This window comes from Carettochelys insculpta, chromosome 10, assembly GCF_033958435.1.
Source record: "Carettochelys insculpta isolate YL-2023 chromosome 10, ASM3395843v1, whole genome shotgun sequence".
Taxonomy (NCBI): Eukaryota; Metazoa; Chordata; order Testudines; family Carettochelyidae; genus Carettochelys; species Carettochelys insculpta.
Genome location: NC_134146.1, coordinates 47,679,196 through 47,700,849, shown reverse-complemented (window position 1 = coordinate 47,700,849; position 21,654 = coordinate 47,679,196). Strand labels below are relative to the sequence as shown.

At 56.2% G+C, this 21,654-nt stretch overlaps 1 long non-coding RNA gene across 1 annotated transcript in view; it reads left to right on the top strand.

Moving 5' to 3' along the window:
- The window catches only part of LOC142018501 (uncharacterized), a 60,096-nt gene extending 51,381 nt beyond the window's left edge, over nucleotides 1-8,715 (top strand). Inside the window, exon 3 of the long non-coding RNA XR_012646839.1 lies at nucleotides 8,646-8,715. This is a non-coding gene — a long non-coding RNA (uncharacterized LOC142018501). The remainder of the gene's footprint in view (nucleotides 1-8,645) is intronic.
- The last annotated feature ends 12,939 nt before the right edge of the window (nucleotides 8,716-21,654 follow it).

The window sequence follows — 21,654 nt, the reverse complement described above, 5'->3', positions numbered from 1 at the left end:
ACCAGGGGGGCCTGAAGCTCCACCAAAGACTTTGAGGAACTGGTCAGCCAGAGACAGCAAACAAAGGAGGGGCCTTGCTGCTGTGGCTCCTGCTAGCAGAAGGAGGTACTGGGGGAAGTGGCCCAGGGAGAGGAGCTGCAGGGGCCAGGGTGAAGGGAGTCAGCCCTCCCTTCCATCCAGGGTCCCTGGGCTGGAACCTGGAATGAGTGGGTGTGGGCTGGGTCCCCCCCCAGACTGCCCCAGCAAGGGGAACAGGGTTCATATGGTGGGGCCAGTAGGCTAAACAGAAGACCTGGGGCCTGGGAATGAGACTGACCCTGCTGCAGGGCTGCTTCTCCTATTTGCAGGAGGACTCTGTCTTGTTTGTCCCAGGATGGTCCCTTACTGAGACTGTCTCATGGGTGTCTGACTCTTTCAAGAAAATGAGCAAATTGTGCTGGATCTTGCAGGGCTCCTGGTCCTTGATGACTTGGTGTCCCAGGGCTGCAGCCTCCACTACCAAGGAGCTCTTCTATAGGGCAGCTGCTCTGTTCCCTGGTGCCCTGCGCCTTGGGGCAGTAGCTCCTGCTGCAGGGGAGCATCTCCGTGGGCCAGCTGCCCCACCACCCAGAGTGGTGACCTCCACCGAGGGGCGGCTGCCTCATTCCCTGGTGTCCCAGACCTAGGGAAGGCAGCTTCTGCTGCCAGAGATCCCCCTCCATGAGACAAATGCCTCATTCCCCAGCATCCCTGCCTTGGGGAGGCAGCTGCTGTTACGTGGCGGCTCCTCCGATGGGGCGGCTCTGTCCCTGCTGCTGGGAGGCAGCAATGCCCCTATTCTTGGCACCCCCATGCCAGAAGGTTGTGGAGCCCCCATCCTCCACTCCCCCCACATCCCTAGTGCCTCACCAAGAGCCAGCAGCCCCCATCAGTGGGAAGCTCAGAGACAGGACAACAACCCCCCACCCCAGGAGGCTGGTATCCCTGTTTGCCAGAGGGCCATGTGGTCACCTCTTTGGCCACATCTCTCCCAACGCCTGGTGCCCCGAACTTGAAACCCAAGTGCCCGCGCAAAGCGGATGTGCCCGAGGCTGCCCTTCTTGCTGCCACTAGAATTTAGCAGCTTGGCAGCTCGCGTGGCGGGAATCATCCTAGCGAGATGCAGCACTTCATTGCTGTTCCCTGCTCGGGCTCATTCACATGCCCCCTTTGGAGGAGACTGGGGTAGACCAGCCCTCAGAGTCAAGAGATTTGGGATCGTGGGGAATGGGTGAAGGCCCAGTGGTGGAAGGCAGATCTCAGCCCCACCCCTTTTTCCCCAGGCCATGCCCCTTCTGCTACAGGCCCTGCCCCTTCCACACAAGGCCACGCCCAGCCTCTATCGTCCTTTTCCCCAGGCTGGATGGTGCTCATGGCCTTTGCTTTCTGGGCTCACAAGTCTGTTCTAGGCTCTGTCATCGTTGCTGGATAAACCTCATGTTCCCCCTGCTGAACAAGAGTTGCATCTGTCTGGGGTGCAGCTCCTGGTGACCCCCACACTCCATGACACAGGACTAGGCATCCAGGCCCTGGGAATGGCTGTGTACCTTTCGACACAGCAGTCCACGTGACTTCCCTGTGTCTCTCGGTCCCCGCCTTGCAGGTGGGGCTGACAGCGTGCCCCCCGGGGCTGCCAGGTCTCATGATCTGGTCACGTGCCTTGCGGCGATTGTTTTCCTCAAGCCCCCACTGCTGGAGTCCTGTAACTGCGGAGCGTCTCCGCCCTTGTGAAAGAGCAAGTCAGTCCCTGGCCTTCGCTGCTGCAGAGCAAAGCTTGAAACCATGTCCCCTAAAGGCGCCAAAGGGGAAAGTCCAATGTGTATTATCAGCAAAGATCTCTCGATTATCAAGCTGAGCTTATGGTGGGGTATTGGTTACACATGCTGTAACAGCAGCCACTTGGCACATCAGGGTCCTAGCAAGAGTAGGACTCAGGCACACCACCCCAGCCCCAATGCATAGGTCATGCCACTTGAACTAGAGAGAACCTGCAGACAGCACTATGGAGTCTGACACACAGTTGCGATGTTCTGATTTCACCCAGCAGGGGGCAGTGGTGACACCCACCTGCTCGATACCGTATTCTTGCTAATTCACCCCTAACATCTTCCCTCTATGAAGGAAGAGAACCAAGGGTGGCAGATACTTTCTGCTTCTCTTTTATTGAAGACACCACCACTTGAGAATGGGGAACTGGTAGCCCTTGACCTCTGCCTCCTGCATGGTGGGCAGGGTCTGTGGGCTGCCGGCAATACCAAGGGGACCATAGTGAGCAGCAGTATTCTTGCTGGTGCATAAAGGAAGTGAGAATCCCACAATGCACAGGGCTGCTCCTAAGGCCAGAGCGCTCTGGTTATGTCTGAGCTTGTCCTGCAGTCACTCTGCCCTACAGCTAAGCCAGCAGCCCTACTGAATGCAATGGCCTGTGTTCATCTGACCTCAAAGCCATCACTGTGCTCCTGCAACGTGTCTTCTCATGGGTGAGATTAGCCAGCCAGCCCCCAGCTTCATCAGGTGGCTGCTGGTATGGCTATGTTAGCAGGTCCCAACCAGGGGGTGGGAAGAAGGGGACATACAGGGTGTGTGTGTTTGCAAAGCAGGCACTAGTGAGGAGGTACAGCTAGAAATGTCTGCGTGTAAGATACAGGGGCCCCCTGAGGATTTTTTTCAAAGCCTCCTGGAATCCCAAGCCATAAATAAATCATGACTTGGGGAGGGGGAGCCCCTGGCAGAGGAGAAAGCCAGAACAAGGCAGGAATTGCATTTCCCTTTGTACTAGGCACCAGCCTGCTCTCCGAGCTCAGCTGCCGTGCGAAGGCCATTTCAGGGGTTTCTCCTCTCTGCTCACAGGTGGTGGCTACGTGGAGTACGCTTGTTTGCGGATGCAATTGACTCGCCCCAGGTGTTGCTCTTCAAAGTGAATTTGTGCTATGTTGCTTCATTGTGATTGGCCCTGTAAGATGCATGACGTTGTCTCCGTGCCCTGATTGGTCAACCATCACTTTTGCCAGGAGCGTCTGAGCTCAGAATGCTCAGAGGGGCTGCGCTCCCATAACCATTTCTCCTAGCAAAGAGCTGCGGGGCTTCCTCGGAGGCAGGCCATGGTTAGAACATAAGAACATAGCAATGGCCCCACTGGGTCAGACCAAAGATCCATCTACCCCAGCGTCCTGCCTTCTGGCAGTGGCCAATGCCAGGTGCCCCAGAGGGAACAAATGGAACAAGCAATCAAGTGATCCATCCCGTCACCCCTTCCTACCTGCTGACAGAGGTCGGGGACCATCCCTGCCCATCCTGGCTCATAGCCAATGATGGACCTGTCCTCCCTGAATTTCTCTCCTTTCTTTCAGAACCCTGTTATAGTCTGGGATTTCCCAGCATCCCCCGGCAAGGAGTTCCACAGGTTAACTGTGCGCTGTGTGAAGTAGCCCTTCCTTTTGTTTGTTTTAAACCTGCTGCCTGTTAATTTCATTCTGTGACCCCCTACGTCTTGTGTTATCCAAAGGAGTGGACAGTTCTGTATCAAAGAGAGAGCCAAGTTAGTCTGTGTCTTCGGGAACAACAAGAAGTCCTGTGGCACCTTATAGACTAATATTTTGGAGCAGAAGCTTTCGTGGGCAAAGACTCGCTTTGTCAGTTACACGGAGTGGTGGGAAGGGTTCACTTTTTCCACACCAGTCTGGATTTTATAGACCTCAATCATAACCCCACTCCTCCCACTTAGCTGTGTCTTTTCCCAGCTGAAAAGTACTGGTTTTGTTAATCTCCCTTCGCATGGCAGCCGTTCCTCTTTTCTGAACTTTTTCCAAGGCCAAGATATCCTTTCAGAGAGGAGGCAACCACATCTGCTTGCAATGTTCAAGATATGGGAGTATCATGGATTTACGTAAAGGCAGTAAAATATTCCCTGTCTTAGTCTCTTTCCTTCTCTAATTATTTCCTAATTTTTGGTTTGACTTTTTTTTTTTTTTGGCTGCCACTGCACATCAAGTGGATGTGCTCAGAGAACGATCCATAATGACTCCAAGATCTCACTCTCTTGAGTGGTAACAGCTATTTTACATTGCTTTACATTTATCAACGTTAAAATTCATCTGCCATTTTGTTGCCCACTCACCCAGTTTTCTGAGATCCTTTTGAAGTTCTTCACAGTCCGCTTTGGACTTAACTAGTGGGAGCAGTTTTGTATCATTGGCAAATGTTGTCACCTCCCTGCTTACCCCTTTCTCTGGATCATTTATGAAGATGTTGAATAGGGTTGGTCCCAGTACAGACCCTTGTGGGACACCACTGGTTACCTCTCTCCCTTCTGAGAGCTGATCATTTACCCCTACCTTTTGCTTCCTATCTTTTAGCCACTTACCAATCCATGAGAGGACCTTCTCTCTTATCCCATTACATCTTATTTTGTTTAAGAGCCTTTGGTGAGAGACCATCTCAAAGGCTTTCTTGAAATCTCAGTCCACCATACCCATAGGATCCCCCTTGTGCACATGCTTGTTGACCACCTCAAAGAATTCTAGTAGATTAGCAATGTATGATTTCCCTTTACAAAAATCATGTTGACTTTCATCCAGGTATCTGATGTTCCTGTTCTTTGTAGTAGTTTCAACTAATTTGTCCAGTACTGTAGTTAAACTTAGCAGCTTGTAATTGCCAGGATCGCCTCTACAGACCTTATTAAATATTGGTGCCACATTAGCTATTCTCCAGTCATTTGGTACAGAAGATGATTCAAATTATAGCTTACAAACCAGTTAGTAGTTCTGCAATTTCACATTTGAGTTCTTCCAGAACTCTTGGGTGAATGCCATCTAGTCCTGGTGACTTGATACTGTTTAGTTTATCAATTTGTTCCAAAGCTTTCTCTAACACCACCTCAGTCAGAGACAGGTCCTCAGATTTATCTCACCGTTTCTTTTATTTGGTTATTAAGCCATAATGGCCCTTTTTTGGTTCTTTTACTATCGTGTTGTTGGGTTTTTGTGTGTGTTTTAATTTGGGGTATTCATTTAGTTGAGCCTCTATTATGGTGTCTGAAAAGTTTCTGTGCAGTTTGCAGGGGTTTCACTTGAGCCTTTTAATTTCTGTTTCACTAACCTTCTCATTTTTGTGTAGTACATCTTTCTGAAAATATCCATAGAACAGTTTGGCTCGTTTAATATTTTTACTTTCTTTGATTCTATACTTCCTTTCACCTCTAATGCCACTGCCCCTCCAGTACCATTGCTCTGTCCTTCAGATATATTTTGTACCCTGGTATGACTGTCCCGTTGATTAACCTCATTCTGCCAAGTTGCTGTGATGCCTATTACATCAATATCTTCATTCAATACCAGGCACTCTAGTTCACCCATCTTATTATTTAGACCTCTGGCTCTTTTACATAAGCACTTTAAAAATCTGTTACTATTTATCTGCCTCCCGTTACATATTGATGGCAGTTTAGGGGCACTCGCTGTAGCTAGGGCACAATCCTGAGAACCACCCCTGGAGTTAATGAGAGTTGCAAGTGCTCAGCACCTTTCAGGATCGGGCCCAAGGAGCTCGGTTCCCATAAAAGTCAATGGCAGTTTTGTCATTGATTTCACCGGGTACGAGATCAGGCCTTTAATTCATAAAAAGGCTCTGGGTGGGAAGATGAGTGTGAATCACCAGTGCTTACTTATCAATCCTCCTCCAACAGGAGGTGAGACTGTGGACCCATCCCCACTTCCGAATGTCCATGGGGCCTGCTGCCAAGGCAGAGCAGAGAAACACCTGCAAACCCCCAAGAGACGGCAGCACGGGAGGGCTAGCCAGTCCCAGCAGGACCAGTCTTCGTTTTCAGTTGACTGTCACGTATAGTACCAGAGACTCCAGCCATGCACAGGCACTCCTGGGTCCTAACGGTCCATCCGTGGCCGTTAGCCGGGGAGGGCAGGGATGCTGACCCGGTCAGGCCCAGACCATGAGGTTTTGCTTGTCTCTTGTAATGCTTTCTGGGTGAGTGGGGAAAGAGGGGGGCAGCTCCATGGCCAACCAGATAACGTGGAAAGAACATCTCAGACCCATATCCCTGGCTCGTTAAGTTCCTCCGTGCTTTGCCTGCTGGCTCAGTGTCCCGGACACCCAGATGTCACTCGTGAGCTCCTTGACCTCTATGGCTCTAAGACTCTTCCCAGCATTAAGTGGGTTCATGTGCCTCTCCCCCAGCAGGAAAGCCTCAGGCTGCCGGGAGGAGCTGGGGCTGTGCATTCACGGGTGCAGTGAGCAGATCTGGAGGGGGCTGGCTTCTGGGCTAGAGATGAGGGCCGAGATTTGGTCACAGCTTCCAGGACCTGGCAGATCCCTGGCCTGGCTCAAGGAGAACTCTTGGAATCATTGTTGATAGTTCTCTGACAACATCCACCCAACATGCAACAGCAGTAGAGTACTGGCTGTAGAGAAATCCAGGGCACACCTACATCTGGAATACCCCATGCTGATGGAGTCGCCCTGTCTCAAAAGCACATATTTGCAACACCAACAGACCCAGGCTGCCAGTACCAGAGATTGAACCTGTAGTCATAGGAGCTAAAGCCCTGGGCTCCACCACATGAGCTAAAGGCCAGCTGGCTCTCAGCCAAGGCTGTAGAGCAGAGACTTCACTCACCCTAGTAGGAGTTCCTCTGGGTGCTACATATTGGAATAGGAAAAAGTTCAGAAAAGGGCCACCCCAATGAGTCGGGGTAGGGAACGGTTGCCATAGCAGGAGAGCTTAATAAGACAGGGACTTTTCAGCTTGGAAAAGAGGCGACAAAGGGGGAATATGGTGGAGATCTATAAAATCATGACTGGTGCAGAGCAGGAAAATAAGGGAACAAATATCAGAGGGGTCGCCGTGTTAGTCTGGATCTGCAAAAGCAACGAGGGGTCCTGTGGCACCTTATAGACTAATGGAAGTGTATGAGCATAAGCTTTCATGGGCAGAGACCCGCTTCGTCAGATGCAGGTAGTGGAAATTTGCAGAGGCAAATAAGGGGAGTTATTTACTCCCTTTCGTAACCCATGAGCTGGGTTCGTCAAGTGAAAGCAATAGGCGGCAGGTTAAAGACAAACAAAGGGAAGTATTTTTTCACCCAATACGCAATCAACGTGTGGAACTGCTCGCCAGAAGATGGGGGTGACGCCAAGAATGTAACAGGGTTTAAAATAGAGTTAGATAAATTCCTGGAGGATTGGCCCATCAACAGCTGTTAGCCAGGGATGCAGGGATGGTGGCCCAGCCTCTGTTTGTCAGGGCTGGGACAGGGGATGGATCACTGGACAATTCCCTGTTCTGTTCATTGCCTCTGGGGCCCTTGGAATTAGCCACTATGCAAAGACAGGGCACTGGGCCAGCTGGTCCTTTGATCTCACCCGCAATGACTGTTCCTTGGTCCTGCCATTGGGGCAGGGGGCTGGACGCGATGGCCTCTTGAGGTCCTTTCCACTCCTAGTGTTCGAGCTGAAGAGTCATGGCCCAGTAGCTGGGGCTGTAACAGACACCTGCACTCTGCAGCGCCCTGGCTCCTGCCAGTCCCTGATGCAGGGTTTAGAAGAGATGGGGCCACCGCCAAGGCAGGCCCTCAGCCTGGAGGCCGCTGTCTGAGAGCTGCAAACAGCAGCATCCCTCATCTCTCTGCCCGGCCTGCAGCTCCCCCGTGGCTTGGGACGGAGCCAGCTCTTCCCCAGTGCATTTCCCTCTGCACAGCCTGGCCCGCCTCTGGGCTCACTCGGCAGCAGCTCAGCGAGAAGGTTATCAGCCCCGGAGCAAGGGGCGGAGGTGGGACAATCTCCCACTGCTCTCCATGGTCAGGCCCTGGCAAGCTTGGAGCCATGATGCCTGCGTGCCTACTGGTGATCAGCCATCCTCCTGCCAGCTGCCGTCTCTGTCACACACACACACGTGCTGACCTGCCCAGCTTGGCAGCCAGGAGTAGTCAGGGAAGAGAGAGGCACCAGGCAGGCTGCATCCTCCAGGCAGAGCTTATGGAGCCTGGTGCCCCAGACCAGAAAGTGCTGGTCGGGTAGGAGCTGCTGCACATCAGTGGGAGACTGAAAGCAGGGGGTGGGCTGAGGGGAGCATCTGCCAGGGCATAGGGCCCATCACATCCAGGGGGCAATTGCCCATTGGCTCTCTGAAGAGCAGATGGCAGCCTGGGGTCCCGTCAGGCCGAGGCTCCAGGGACTGATCTCCCACACAGCCATATCAAGCTGAGCATGTCCCGGCAGGGCCAGGGCACTGGAGTTCTGAACGTCCAGGATCTCCTTAGGAGCTGCTGGCTAAAGGGGCCCTCGGAGATGGGAAAAGGGGCCCTGACATGCGCCCGTCTCTGGGCTGGGAGTGCAGACAGGTGCATGCCCTCTCTCCCCCACCCAGCCTGCTGCCAGTTGGGCAGACCAGCTACTGACTCATCTGAGTCCAGTGCTCCCACCTCAGGGGGAGAGAGGGCAGTGAGGGGTCCCTTCTTCTCCAGCCCCGGGAGGTGAAGTTCCCTGAGGGACCCATGGGTGGTGGATCTTGGCGGTGTTCCCCAAAGGCAAGTACCCTTCCAGCTACTGCGGGCGAGTCCTGCTTGCCTCACCCCAGATACAGGCTCTGACCCTTCCCTCTGATCCGGCAGCCAGGTGTTCTCGTCAGGCGCAGACGGGCTCATCTTACACCGAACTTGATCCCCTTTCGTGGGATCAAAGGGACAAAAGTGCTGGGACACGCGACCTGGAACCGGAGCCTGGCTTTCATCGGTCGATTTCTCCTGGCCTGGGACCTTCGCTGGCTTCTATTGCATCATCACCAGAGAGTACAGCTGGCAGCCACTGGCTCCCAGGGGACCTGATTAGCAGGTGCTGGGATCAGTCACTGGCACAAGGAAATGCTATCATGGCAACAGGCTGCAGCAAAGCCTTGGCCGTGAGGAAGCTGGCCCCCGGGTTTAACCCTCTAAGCACTGGTGCACCAAGCAGCCAGGGAACTGGCGGTCTCCTACCCGGGTGCTGGAGGTGAGCATGGGGGACTCGCTTGGGCAGGCTGAGAGCAGCTTCAAGGACTGCCCACTGTGTATCGGTGGCTGGAATAGTGCTGGAAAATTGCACCTGTGGCACATGGAAGGGATATTTTCCCTGGGCGGTGGCAGGGCGGACAGTAGGACCAGGGTGGGGAAAGAGGCGCTGAGCCATCCTTGGCTGAAGAATTTATGCTGAGGGGAAATCCACACAGGACCGTCTGCCTGAGTCTGCAGGCAAAGAGGTGCTGTGACTTTGTTGCTGCTCAGGGCTTTGCCAAACAGCAGCAAGGGTGGGGCCTGCCGAGGTTCCCACCCCACACACCTCTGCCATTCAGGACCTCTGGGGAGCGGGGACCTCCAGGTCCCAATCCCTGGACTCAGCTGCAGACAGTACAGTTCTGTGATAGATCACCCTGGCGGTTAGGACGGCAGCATGGAAATATTGCAGCAGCTTGGAGTCCGTTCCACTGTGGAGGGTTTTGTTGAATTGAATATGCGAATAAATAATTCAGCCCAGCGTCCCCTGCGGTGTCCGTTTTCCTAGTGACATGTTCAAATAGCCACACTGCTGCAGTTTGTCATTGGGCAAGCAGGAGGTTTTGGCAGCGGGAGCTTTGGGGGAGGTGTGGAACGCAGCTTGGGACTAGGGGTAAATGCATTGGCTGGTATTTCCACAGCACTTGGGGCGGTCGTTGTTAGGTTTCAGAGTCAACGCCCTTGAGAGCGATCAGGGCCAGTCACCCCGGGATGTATTGTTCCCATTTGCTGGCTAGCTCAGGAGCACGGAGCTGCAGCACACACCGACCGGTCATGCTTCTGAGATGCTATGCAGGGCGGTGAGATGCAGCAGCGTGTCACTGGGTGAGCCGGCCCTCAAAAGTGGTTAGGGCTCAGCTGAACCTGAGATGGGCCTGCCCTGCCTCCCCGGGTGGAGGAGAGGCCCACTGAAGTCATGTGACCAAGGACATGTGATTAAACTAGCCGTGGGAGGTAAGCACAGGAGGCTAACAAGCTGTGAACTCCCTGGGCAGCCAAAGGAAGAGGGGCAGCAGGCTTGCAAGGCAGCACTTTCTCAAAGAGCTGGATTGTGGGTCCTGGGAAGGAGAGACGGGCAGGGAGGTGATGGGGAAGCAGCAAGTCACAACAGAAGACAGCTGCGAAATGCACTCATCTCATTCGCTGGTGGGATGCTGGGAAGTGGGCGGGCCCAGGTTGGACCACTGCTAAAGCCCCTCCCCCCAGCCTAGTGGGCGGAGCCACTGGCCTTGTGACCCAAGCGACTCTCTGGTGTAGTAACGGGGAGCGTTTGTGTGTAGCACGTGGGGAATGTGTGTGCAGCATCCATCCCATTCGGGATGCTGCAAGCTGGCCCACCAACACGGGGAGGGAAGGGGGACAACGGCCCAGGGCTCCAGGTAGTGGTAAGAGCTGACTGCCCTCAGCCCCACCCCTTCCGCTAGAGGCTCCGCCCCTTAGAATCATAGAACACTAGAACTGGAAGGGACCTCACGAGGTCATTGGGACCAGTCCCCTGCCCTCATGGCAGGACCAAGCATCATCTAGACCATCCCTGGTAGGTGTCTATCTAACCTGCTCTTAAGTATCTCCAGTGATGGAGGCCCATTTGGGGACATGGAGCGAGAAGCCCCCAAATCTTGCCCCTGGGCCTTTGGTGCCTGTTAGGAAAGAGATGAACAAACTGGTGAGAGGTCCGATGACAGTGACAAAAACGATCATCTGGTTTTCTAAGCCACTGAGCAGGAAAGGTTGAGAAACCTGGGTGTGTTGAGGCCTGAGAAGAGCAGGCGGAGAAGGGCTGGTATAAAGAGGCCTCACTCATTCTCCAGGTCTGCTGAAGGTACAACAAGAACCTGCAACAAGGGGGTGCATGTTAGGTAGTGGGCGCAGCTGTCTGAGGCTCCGGGCAGTGAAACACTGGAACGGGTCACCAGGAGAGGTTGTGGAATCCCCCTCATGGGAGGTTTTTAAGGCCTGTTTGGTCAAACCCCAGGTTTATTTCAGACCTCCTGGGTGCGTGTGAGTAGTGCAGAGAGCCAATGGGGCAGTGAGCGGTGTTTCCTGTAAGCTAAACACATGGGTGCCCCCCCGGGTGAGATTCAGGTGCTGTCCAGCACACAGCCAGCAGCACGCATTTCTATTGGTGGTGCACATCTGGGAACGCCTCAGCGCAGAGAAGAAAATTTATTCCGCACAGGGATGGAAGCAATTAGCGGGAATCCTGGCAGAGGGGCAGCAATGCAGTGCAAGGGGGGTGTACCCCAGCACTGTCGCCTGCATCTCCCCCGACCCACATGTTTGGCTTATTCTGAGCAGGCCTACCGTGCCAACCCATACGGCATGGCAGGGGCGGGCAGGCTGGCTGAGCTCCTGTTGCTGCGAGAGAGCCAGCAGAGGCTTGCGACAATGGCGCGGCCTCTGCCTGCATGCGATCAGGAAAGCTCTCGGTGCAGAGCTGTGCCGAGGGAGTCTCGAACAGAGACGTCCCCGTCCACCAGAGCTTCTCAATTACATCAGCCAGACCACAGGCTAAGGGCGCCCTGCAGAGCTGATGCCACGGCCCAGGCTACGCCCTTGGCTAGAAGTCCCCCGAATGGCTCACGATGAAGCACGGCCCAGTATGCCTGCAGGAGGGATCCTGCCAGACTCGGCGCATAGGGGAGCACGTTGGAGACAGCCTGTGCCTCCGAATGCAACAGAAACGCCTGCCTGCTGGGCCTCCTCTCTAGGGACTTGCCTGTAGCAGACCAGGGCCGTGGGGTCACCAGGAGACAGAACCAAGCCCAGAAGTTCCCATCTGCCTTTGAACTTCCAGCCCACCTGGACGTGCATCGGCTGCTTTGGGCACGTGGGGTTTTATTTTTAAACACCTCGGAAAGATAAACATTTTGTCGTTCAGGTGCCAGTGTAGACAGAGTCCAGCACCCCCACAATGACAACAGGGGAGGTCTACAGGACCTTAGTTTAAAACTTGCTTTGCAATATTCGTGTGTTGCCGAGCATTATAAAATCCTGTCTTTAACAATTGTCCCTCCCTGCCACTAAGGCGCTGCACTGGCCCCCACTGACCCCAAGGACAGCCCTGCGCCTCGTTAAAGCTGTGTCGGGCAGACAAAGCCATGTGCAGAACAGTGTCGGCCGAGGCTGGGAGCCATCCTGCCCCACACGCCTCCCCTCTGCTGCTTGTGGAGGGAGGCGCTGCAAACCCCAGCTGTTCTGCAGTGAAGAGGAGGCCTTGGCATAATTGCTAGGTCGGGTTGCCTGTGCTCTGCCAGCTGCAATCTCAGCTGGCTAGGGGTGGGAGATGGGAGATGGGCAGGCAGACACAGATGTCCAAGGGGCCCCTTCTGTCCTGATCTGTGCAGGGGGGAGCCCCCAATCTCCACTGCCTCCTGACACCACCTTGTATATCTGCAATAGGGGGCAGAGCTGTCGTGTGTGTTTGTGTGCTGTTGTGTGTGTGTGTGTGGGTCTACAATAGGGCAGAGCTGTCGTGTGTGGGGGTGTGTTTGTGTGCTGTGGTGTGTGTGTGTGTCTATACTGGGGGCGGAGCTGTCGTGTGTGGGTGTTTGTGTGCTGTTGTGTGTGTGTGTGTGTCTACAATAGGGCCGGAGCTGTCGTGTGTGGGTGTGTGTCTACAATGGGGGCGACGCTGTTGTATGTGTGTGTGTTTGTGTACTGTCATGTGTGTGTCTACAATGGGGCAGAGCTGTCGTGTGTGTGTGTTTGTGAGCTGTTGTGTGTGTGTGTGTGTGTCTACCATGGGGCGGAGCTGTCGTGTGTGTGTGCTGTCGTATGTGTGTCAACAATGGGGACGGAGCTGTTGTGTGTGTGTGTCTACAATAGGGGCGGAGCTGTCGTGTGTGTGCTGTCGTGTGTGTGTCTACAATATGGGGTGGAGCTGTCGTGTTTGTGTTTGTGTGTGTGTGCTATCGTGTGTGTGTGCACTGTTGTGTGTGTGTCTACAGTGGGGGCGGCGCTGTCATGTGTGTGTGTCTACAATAGGGGGAGGAGCTGTTGTGTGTGTGTGTGTTTGTGTGCTGTTGTGTGTGTGTGTCTGCAATGGGGCAGAGCTGTTGTGTGTGTGTGTGTGTTTGTGTGCTGTCGTGTGTGTGTGTCTGCAATGGGGCAGAGCTGTCGTGTGTGTGTGAGAGAGACAGAGAGAGAGTTAGGACACCCATCTAGAGGCTGCCAGAGCTTGTGGGGAGGAGGTGGCAAACACCAGTGGCCACATGGCCTCCGCACTCCTAGCCGGGCTGCAACCTTCTGGGTCATGTCTCCAGGGTGCACCCCTCCTTCCTCGCCTGGGCCAGGAGCCTGGGCCAGCTTCGGCGCTCACACATCAAGCAGCCGCCCCTTCTGCCATCTCTGCCAAAGGGGCATGGGCCGGACTCCCTGCCCAGCTCACCCCTGCAACAGAGACGGGGGTGTCCCTATTCCACCTGGCTCCCCCTGCCCAGGGCTGGGCTCCGGCTTCCCGCTCCTGTGCCCTGCTGGGCAGGGGGGCTTTTAATGCATCTGCAAGGCCAGCTGAGGAGCGGCTGCGGCCGAGGCCAGAGGCTGACGGGCTCAGAGCAGCTCATCCCTTTGCAACAGGGCTTTCCCGGGCCAACCTCTGAAAGCAGCGTGCAGACCCAGCAGCCCAAAGCATTTCCCGCCTTCCTCTGCCTGCTGCGTGTCCCAGCCAGGCATTTGGGGCGCCCCCCGGTGGACAACACCTCCCTCGCTCGCTGCCTCTCAGCAGGGCCCAGAGGGGTGGCTGCAGTTTCTCTCCAGCTGCTGCACAGGAGGCGAGCACAGACCGCAGGGGGAACAGAGGTGATTTCATTGCAGTCTTGGGCAAGGGGCTTCAGCCCTGCCCCAGCCTGTGGCAGGGCCAGTGAGAGAGCCCAGGGGTGTTTCCTTGCCAAGGGAGCTCACTCACCTCTGGAGCTGCCATGCAGGTGAAATACAGCCCCCATGAGCTCCACCGGCCCAGGGCAAAGTGGCCACAGAAAGGCCGCAAGGCCCCTGTAGCTACCCACCTTCCCAGCAGAAAATCAGGCAAGAAAACAAGGCAAGGGCTTGAGAATGGAGCATGGGGGGATCCCACATCCCTCGCTCTGCCCGCCCTCCTGCACAGGTAACAAGCACAAGTCCCCCGCGACAGCTGGAGTCCCAGCTGCCTCTGACCTCGGTCCCAGCTCAGCCGATTCTCCCACTGGAGCAGGGCCGGCGGCGTACGAGTCGGAATGGAGCCCGGCTGGCTCTTCCAGCGCTGTGTAGTGCTACGACTGTCAACTCTTTGGGCTAGGGACTGTCTGCGGTCTGGGTCTGTGCAGCCCCCAATACAATAGGGTCCCCCACTCCAGGAGGGGAGCCCGTAAGCTTTAGGCTCCCACCAATCACAATGAATGGGTGTGGTGTGACCGCACCAAGATCGACCACCTCCTCCTCTCTGGGGAGGAAGAATTCGTAACCCCCCAGGTCTTTGTATCCCCTAAAATGGAACACAAGTCAGGAACGCCACTTGGGACTTTGCTAGGGCCGGTATCGTATATGGACCGGTCCGAAAAAAACCCAGAATGATGCTGGCTAAGGGAGCGCTGAGCACCGCTCAGACCCACTCAGTACGGCTGCGCTAGCTTCCCAGCTCGGGCCGCTGGAGACCGGCTCGTCTGGATTGGTGAAGGGCAGCCAGAGGGTGTGCAGCCAGCCAGCCCACCCTGTGAAAACAGCACCTTGGCCAGAAGTGCTCACAGCCGAAATCGAGCGGGCCGGAGGAAAGGCAGGTCTGGCTGAGTTCTAGGCCCTGTGTGAGTGCAGTACCCAGAGGCACTGAGACCTGGTACTAGGGTGAGTGAAGCCTCTGCACTACAGGCACAGCTGAGAGCCAGCTGGCCTTTAGGTCATGTGGTAGAGCACAGGGTTTTAGTCCCTAGGATTGCAGGTTCAATCCTTGGTGCTGGCAACCCCAGTCTGTTGGCATTACATGAGTGTAACCCCACAGGTGCTGAGACCACACACTAAGTAGAGCAAAGTCTCTGCTCTACAGCCTTGGCCAAGAGCCTGCAGGCCTTTAGCTTGTGTGGCTAGAGCATGCGGCCTTAACCCCTAAGGTTGCAGGTTCAATTCCTTCTGCTCATGGCCTGGGTCTGTAGGTGTTGTACAGTACTGTACTGTACTTCTCTGGGCCAGGAACCTCAGCTGCTATGACTCAGAGAAACCAGAGGAATGGGGGCGGGGGGGCACTGACTGGAGAGAAGGGAAATGTGGAGTCACTTCCCTGCACTGAAGGGCCCTTTGCCTGGTTTCCTGGCTTTGGTAGATGTTTCTTCCCCTGACAGAGGCTCTGGGAGCTGGCTACTGGAGGATACAGACCCCTGGAGGGGTGGGGCCACAAATCTGACCCCATCAGGCAAGTCCTGTGTTCCCAAGTGATGGGAGGAGCTCACCCCTTTTGGGCAAGAGACCAGAGCTGGGCCAGGCAGCCAGTGGTGCATTAACTCTTAGAAACGCTGGTCACTGATGCCTGCTAAATGCCTGGACTAAGCCAGACAAACAGATCGCTACTGGGGCCCTGGGCTAGAACAGCTGCAGCAGCTCAGGAGCGCGTGGCCTGGGCTTTGTGCTCCAGACTAGCTGTGGGGCAGGACAGAGGTGCAGCAAGCTGGGGTGAGGGGGGCCGGTAGCCCTGTCCCCCCTGGCTTTAGCCTGCACTGCCAGTCTCTTGTGGGGGTGTCTACACTTTGGCCGGAGGCGAGTCATCCAGTCCAGGTAGAGAGCTCTGTACTGACCAATGTTCCCTCTCCTCTTTCCCAGCCACGTGCGAGTGTTTCCCATCAATGTGCAGAATAAATTTTATGTGCACCGAAGTACGTGCAAATGCGTACCACCAGGCAATACAACAAACCTAGCAGGAGGAGCACTGGAATCTTTCCTCATTGGCTCCACGTGCACTCAGCGTACAAGGCCCTGACCCAGCTCGCACAAGCGTGCTAAAACTAGCCAGCTGGTTTTCAGTCCTGGCAGAGCAGAGGGCTGGCCCCCGAGCCCAGGCGGGGAGCAGGGTGGAAAGTGCTGCTGGGTTTAGCACGTGACTCCTGTGCAGACATCCCTGGGGATAGAGGCGGCTCATTCACAGCACAACGCAGAGGCCTGGGTGAACCAGTCACAGCCAGGGGTTAGCACAGCCCTTGCTTTCGGAACGTGCCTGCAGTCACGCTGGCTGTCAGGGCAAAATTGCTCTTCAGCCGGTGGTAAGGGTGCGAGGTTCCCCTAGGCTTGGCGGGGAGAGGGGTGTGATGCTGTGCCTCAGTTTCCCCCCAGGATCCTGTGTCTGAGGGGCTAGTGGCCCAATATAACAAGCCGGGTATGCTGAGCCTGGAGCGTAAATCAGCTGGCTTCAATGCCAACTTGGGCATCTCAGTTTAGCCCCGCCCCCCCATCTGTCTCCCCCTCCTCCCTGCCTTGCATCCCTACGGGCCCGGATGGCTAGGGGAGACAGCAAAGTCACTTTCTAGTTACACTGAGGTTCCAGGGACAGCCAAAGCGTTACAGGGCCGGGTGCTGTCCCCAGGTGTAACTCACGAGTCAGGCCATTGACTTCAGAGGAGCGACACTGGACTTACACCGCTGGAAGTGGGTGCAGAATCTGGCCTGACAGCCCTGTGACGGCTTGGTCACAGGGCAGGCCCAGCTCCTAGCTAGCAGCTGGCAAACCAACCGTGTTCCCCGACGTCTTCTTGCTCTGAAAACCCCTCGACTCCCCGCCAGACCTTGGCCAGCCAAAGAGAAGGGTGCGCTGTGACTCCTCTGCTGTGCACCAGGCTTGGGGTGTTCCATTAACCAGCCTTCACACGCACCTTGGAAAGCAGGTAGGTCGGGGGGAAACTGAGGCACGGAGCAGTGACCTAACTTGTCCCAAGCCCCCAAGGCAGAGCTGGGATTGGCACCCAGGTGTTACTGGGCCCCAGCCCTGTGTCAGGCCACTGCTTTCTCCTGACCCTCCTAACACTACCCAGCCCTCTGCCTCTTGCCCCTTTACACCCACTCATTGTGCCCAGCCGCCCCTCAGCTCAGTGGCAGCACAGGCTGGCGCAGTAGGGAGGCAGGGAGTTCGGTCCACATGTGCTAATGACTGAGCGGGGTCTGTATTCGAGCCAGCCCCTCAGCTGCAGCACACGCCTGGGCCTCCCCTCTGGGGATGGAGCCTATCCCTCCGAGGGGCTTCAGAGGGCGGTGCTCTGCTTGGAGTGGGTTCAAAGCCAGCCCTCGCAGAAGGAGCTGGATGGGAGCGGTGCAGCTGGTTCAGCCACCGCCTCTCTCCTGAGGCTGCCACAAGGGGCTCAATCAGCCCCTGTTGGGAGGAGGTCACCGTTCCCCTGACCTAGGCTGAGCCCCCCCACAACTCAGTTCACGCAGGCCACCTCCTGCAAAGGCCAGCAAGCACTTCTCCTCACTGCCAACCTGGGCTGAGCAAGAAGGGGCCGTCCAGCCCCTCTGGAGCTCCAGGCTAGCTGCCTGGCCCCTCTGACCCATCCCTAGCCCTGGCAGGCACCGGGGGGACACAGCAGAGCCAGGGAGGACATGTGTGGCTGGGGGAGGGGTACCACAGGGCTCAGCAGATCTGCCTCTAACAAAACAAGCTGTGGGGTCCCAAAGGCCCTGCAAGCAGAGGCTGGATAGTCAGCGTCCTCCCCACACAAAACCACAGCAGCAGGTGTCACATCCCGGCCTGCAGCTGGGCCAGCTCCTTTGCTCCATCCCGAGAAGAGGCCGTGGGGGTGGCTGGAGGAGGATGGGGGGAGATGGTTCTCTAGGGAGACCCGAGGGGCAGCCAAGCTCAGCTTAGAAGAAAGCCTGAGCCCTGGGAAAGCTCACGTCTGGGGCAGGGGGCGTTTGGGGCGAGCTCAGGATCTGTCTGCTCCGCAGAGGGCAGGGACCGGACTCGGGCCTCTTCTCTGCTGTGGTTCCGGGGCCCCTGCTGACTCTGACTTCTACTGCCGGGCTACTACCCGCCGGCTTCTGTGGGTGCGTTGCAGGCTGGGACAGCCAGAGCCACAGCCATGCCGGAGAGGCAGGAGGTGAGTCTGTAGCCTGCAGCCGGTAGTGTATTAGGCACGGCGCTTTGTGCTGGCAGGCAGCATTACGGGCCCTGGCCGCATGAACAGGCCAGTTGGCTGTTTTCCTTAGGTCGGCTGGAGTGGGGGGTGGCGAAGGAGCTGCTGTCTGCCTGGCGGCTTGGCCAGGCCATTGCAAGCCAGTGGCTGATGGCAGAGTCGGCTCCCCTCTCCCCATGTCCAACAGCCGTGGCACTGCAAAGTGGTGGAGCAGCTTCGTTAGGGTGCTGAGAGCTCAGCAGAGTTAATACAAAACAAGGAGCCAAAACCAGGGATGCGGCACCAACCCCAGCGCGCTGGCAGAGAGGATGCAACAGAGAAGGCTGACCCAGTAATATGCAGAAAGTCAGCGTCAGCAGCCCCCAAGCCTTGCGGTGTGCAGTTCCGGGGTGCATTCCTCCCCCCACCCTGGGCAGAGTGACCCTACAATAACATCTGTGCCGTCAGCTGCCAGCACTCCTGAAGTGACCCACCTATCTCCAGCCTCCTGCCCCACCCTGTCCCCATGTGCCAATATTCACAATATAAATGGTCTTTCACAATATATATTGTCATGATATTGTCCCAAGATATATTGTCACTGCGGCATTGTCACAACAGATTGTCATATAGTCGCAATAGAAATTGCCATTTACAAAATTATGCTGGCTGTGGGCAGGGTCTTGTCATTTGCTGGCTGCCTCCAAAGGGCCCGGCAGCGCGACAGATGCATACATAACAGTACAGGGCTCAGTCCAATCCAAGCGGGGCTGAGCAACTCTACAAGAACAAGCCAGCTCTCACAAAAGTCCTTGCAACAGCCCCGCCACTGGCCGGCCAGCCCTTATCAGCAAGCATAGAGCAATGAAAGGATGGTCCCAGCCCTCCAGAAAAGAAGACCCTACCAAAACAAGCCTCTGCCTGGCGAAAGGATGAAAAAACGAGCCAGCTAGCCCCTAGGGAGAGAGAGTGGGGAGCCAACCATCCTGCTGTTTACTGGGGGGAGTCTGAGAAATACCTGCAGAGAGCCTAGTGTCCTTTGGAAAGCCACCAGAGATGTCTGTCCTTAGAGCGCTTTGCAATCGCTTTCATTCCCAGGCAGCATCCCAGCAGCCCCGCTTTGGGCATGTCCTGCCCGCTGGTGCATGCTCCTCACCCGTGAGCTATGTAGCTAGACCTAGCCCATGCTCCAGGCAGAGGCAGCTCCCAGGGTCTGCACAAGCCCAGGTTCCTTACCCGGCAGGGCTTTGCCAGACAAAAGGCTCTGGTTTTAAAGGCACATGGCCCGCCACCCCCTCAGCCCCCACTGCACACTGATTGGCTGCGCCAAGGCAGGGCTGATCCTTCTCACTAGCTCTGTGGAGCAGCTTAGGTTGGGGAAAGGGAAAGGCAGAAAAAGGGGTGTGTGAAAAGACATGATGCACACGCACACACACACACACACACAGAGGCACGTGTGTGCACGGAGCCCCCCACCCAACACACACGCGTGCCCCCAGGCACCTGCATAGAGAAACACCCATGCACAAAGGCACACACCCACCCAGCCATGCAACCACACGGGACCAGACAGGAAAGGCCTCTCTCGCTGGGAAACCACAAACCTCCTGTGGAAAAAGCCAGCTAACGCCAGACCCTGACATGAGGAGAACAAACACGTCTGTGCCGGCACGGGGCGAGAGAGAGACATTCAGACCATCAGCCAGCTGCTCCCTTGTTCTGCCCTGGGCCATCCTGCCCCCCTGCTTCTGTCCCCGTCCTCCCCCGTGGCCACCTCTTTTCACATGGCGGGGGTAGGGAAAGGCGGCTGCCATCTTCCAGCTGGCCAGCAGGGGGTGCTTTTGTACTGATTAATCCATCCCTTTGGGCTGAGGCTGCTGGACTCCCCCCACCCCACCCTGTCTCTGCCCTTTCCTTATCTGGGATCCTGGCTGAGCCAGGTAGGCCTGGCGCTCCCAGGCCAGTGGCTGAGAACCAGAGGGGGGAAAAGTATCCCAAGCGTAACTTGAGTAAAAGTGCAGCTGCTTTCACAACTGGGTACTTGAGTACAATCAAGACGTGGGTGTGCGCTTTTACTTGAGTAGTTTTCCAGAGGGGCACCGCTGATGTGTACTTAAGTACATTCCGCGCCCGCCCTGCCCAGCCGCTATACTTTTACTCGAGTAACTGTTCGGGTACTTTGTCCACCTCTGCTGAGATCTTGCCACCCATCTTAACCTGGGCTTTAAAAACCCACCTGAGCAGGCAATAACAGGCCCAGCAGCCTGGCCCAGGGAGCACGCTAGCAATGCAGATGACAGGCTGATGACGGAAGATCTGGGCATCCTCCAGGCATTGGTTTGTCGTGTCTGGCCCTGATCCCCCAGACCCTGGGCCTCAGCTAAGCCCTTTGGGCTGCTGCGGATGAACATCTGGCTGGGGAAGGCAAGCTCCAGGCCGGCTCCTTCCACACACGGCCCTGCCCCTTCTGCCACCTCCCCTCTACGGAGTCAGGCCCAGCCCCCACCCCAGGTTGTTGCCCCAACCCTTAATCTCGCCCACCCCTGTGCGTGGCGCAGCCCCACACTGCCTGGCAGGCCGGAACATCCAGTCGTCCCCATCAGCTGGAGCATGGGGAGCTCTGAGGAAAGCTGTGAGCCCAGCGGTACACAGCACCTAGGGGCAATGGTGATGGGCGCTGCCTGGCGACTGAGCAGACTGAGCCATTGGCAGGGACCTGGCTTGACTTTCCCACAACTCAGCAAACGTCCCTGTGCTCTACCTGCGGACAAATGAAAGGTACACTCAGCCCAAAGGGGCTGCCTGGAGCGCCACTCTGCCGAGCCCTTCCCATGCTTGGCGGTTGTTATTTAGACCCATTTTACAGATCGGGAAACTGAGGCCTGTGGCAGGCAAGCAGCCTTAAGAAAGGCACGCAGAATCCCTGGCAGGATCAGAACCCCAAGCCTTTTTGCCCCGACCACTGAGCCACCCTCCCTCGAAGGTGTGAGAGGAAGGCTGTGAGAGCTGTGATTTTGGTTCCAGCACACACGCTCCCCTGGTCTATGCACCAGACTTTGTTTCCTGTCTGCCTTTAGAGGGTGCTCTTTCCATAACAGGGGCTGTGCTCGTAGAGCCCACACGCGTACTGGTGTGGGTCACAGGCCTAGGTAGTGGTGCCACTTGCACAGAGAAATTACAAGTCTCCTCTGCAGCCTTAGCTGAGCAGCAACTGGCCTTTTGGCTCAAGCCAGAGAAGCGCCTGCTCCACGCTCGAGGTCCCAGGTTCGAGGCTGCCCATCAGCAGTTACACTAGAGAAGAGTAGAGTGCCCCACGGATAGCAGGGCCACGGGGGAGGCTTGTTTAGCCCAGCAGTAAGTATGGGTACTCTGGCTGCCACTTGCTAGGACAGCAGGGCCTGCAAAGCCAGTTCTCCTGGGGAAATCAAGAGAATCAAACCTTGAAAATAAGCAAAGAAGTGCTGACGTTCAGGGGAGGGAATGGCAGAGAAAATCTCCCCTGTGTGCTCTGCCCGAGTCCCTCGCCATGT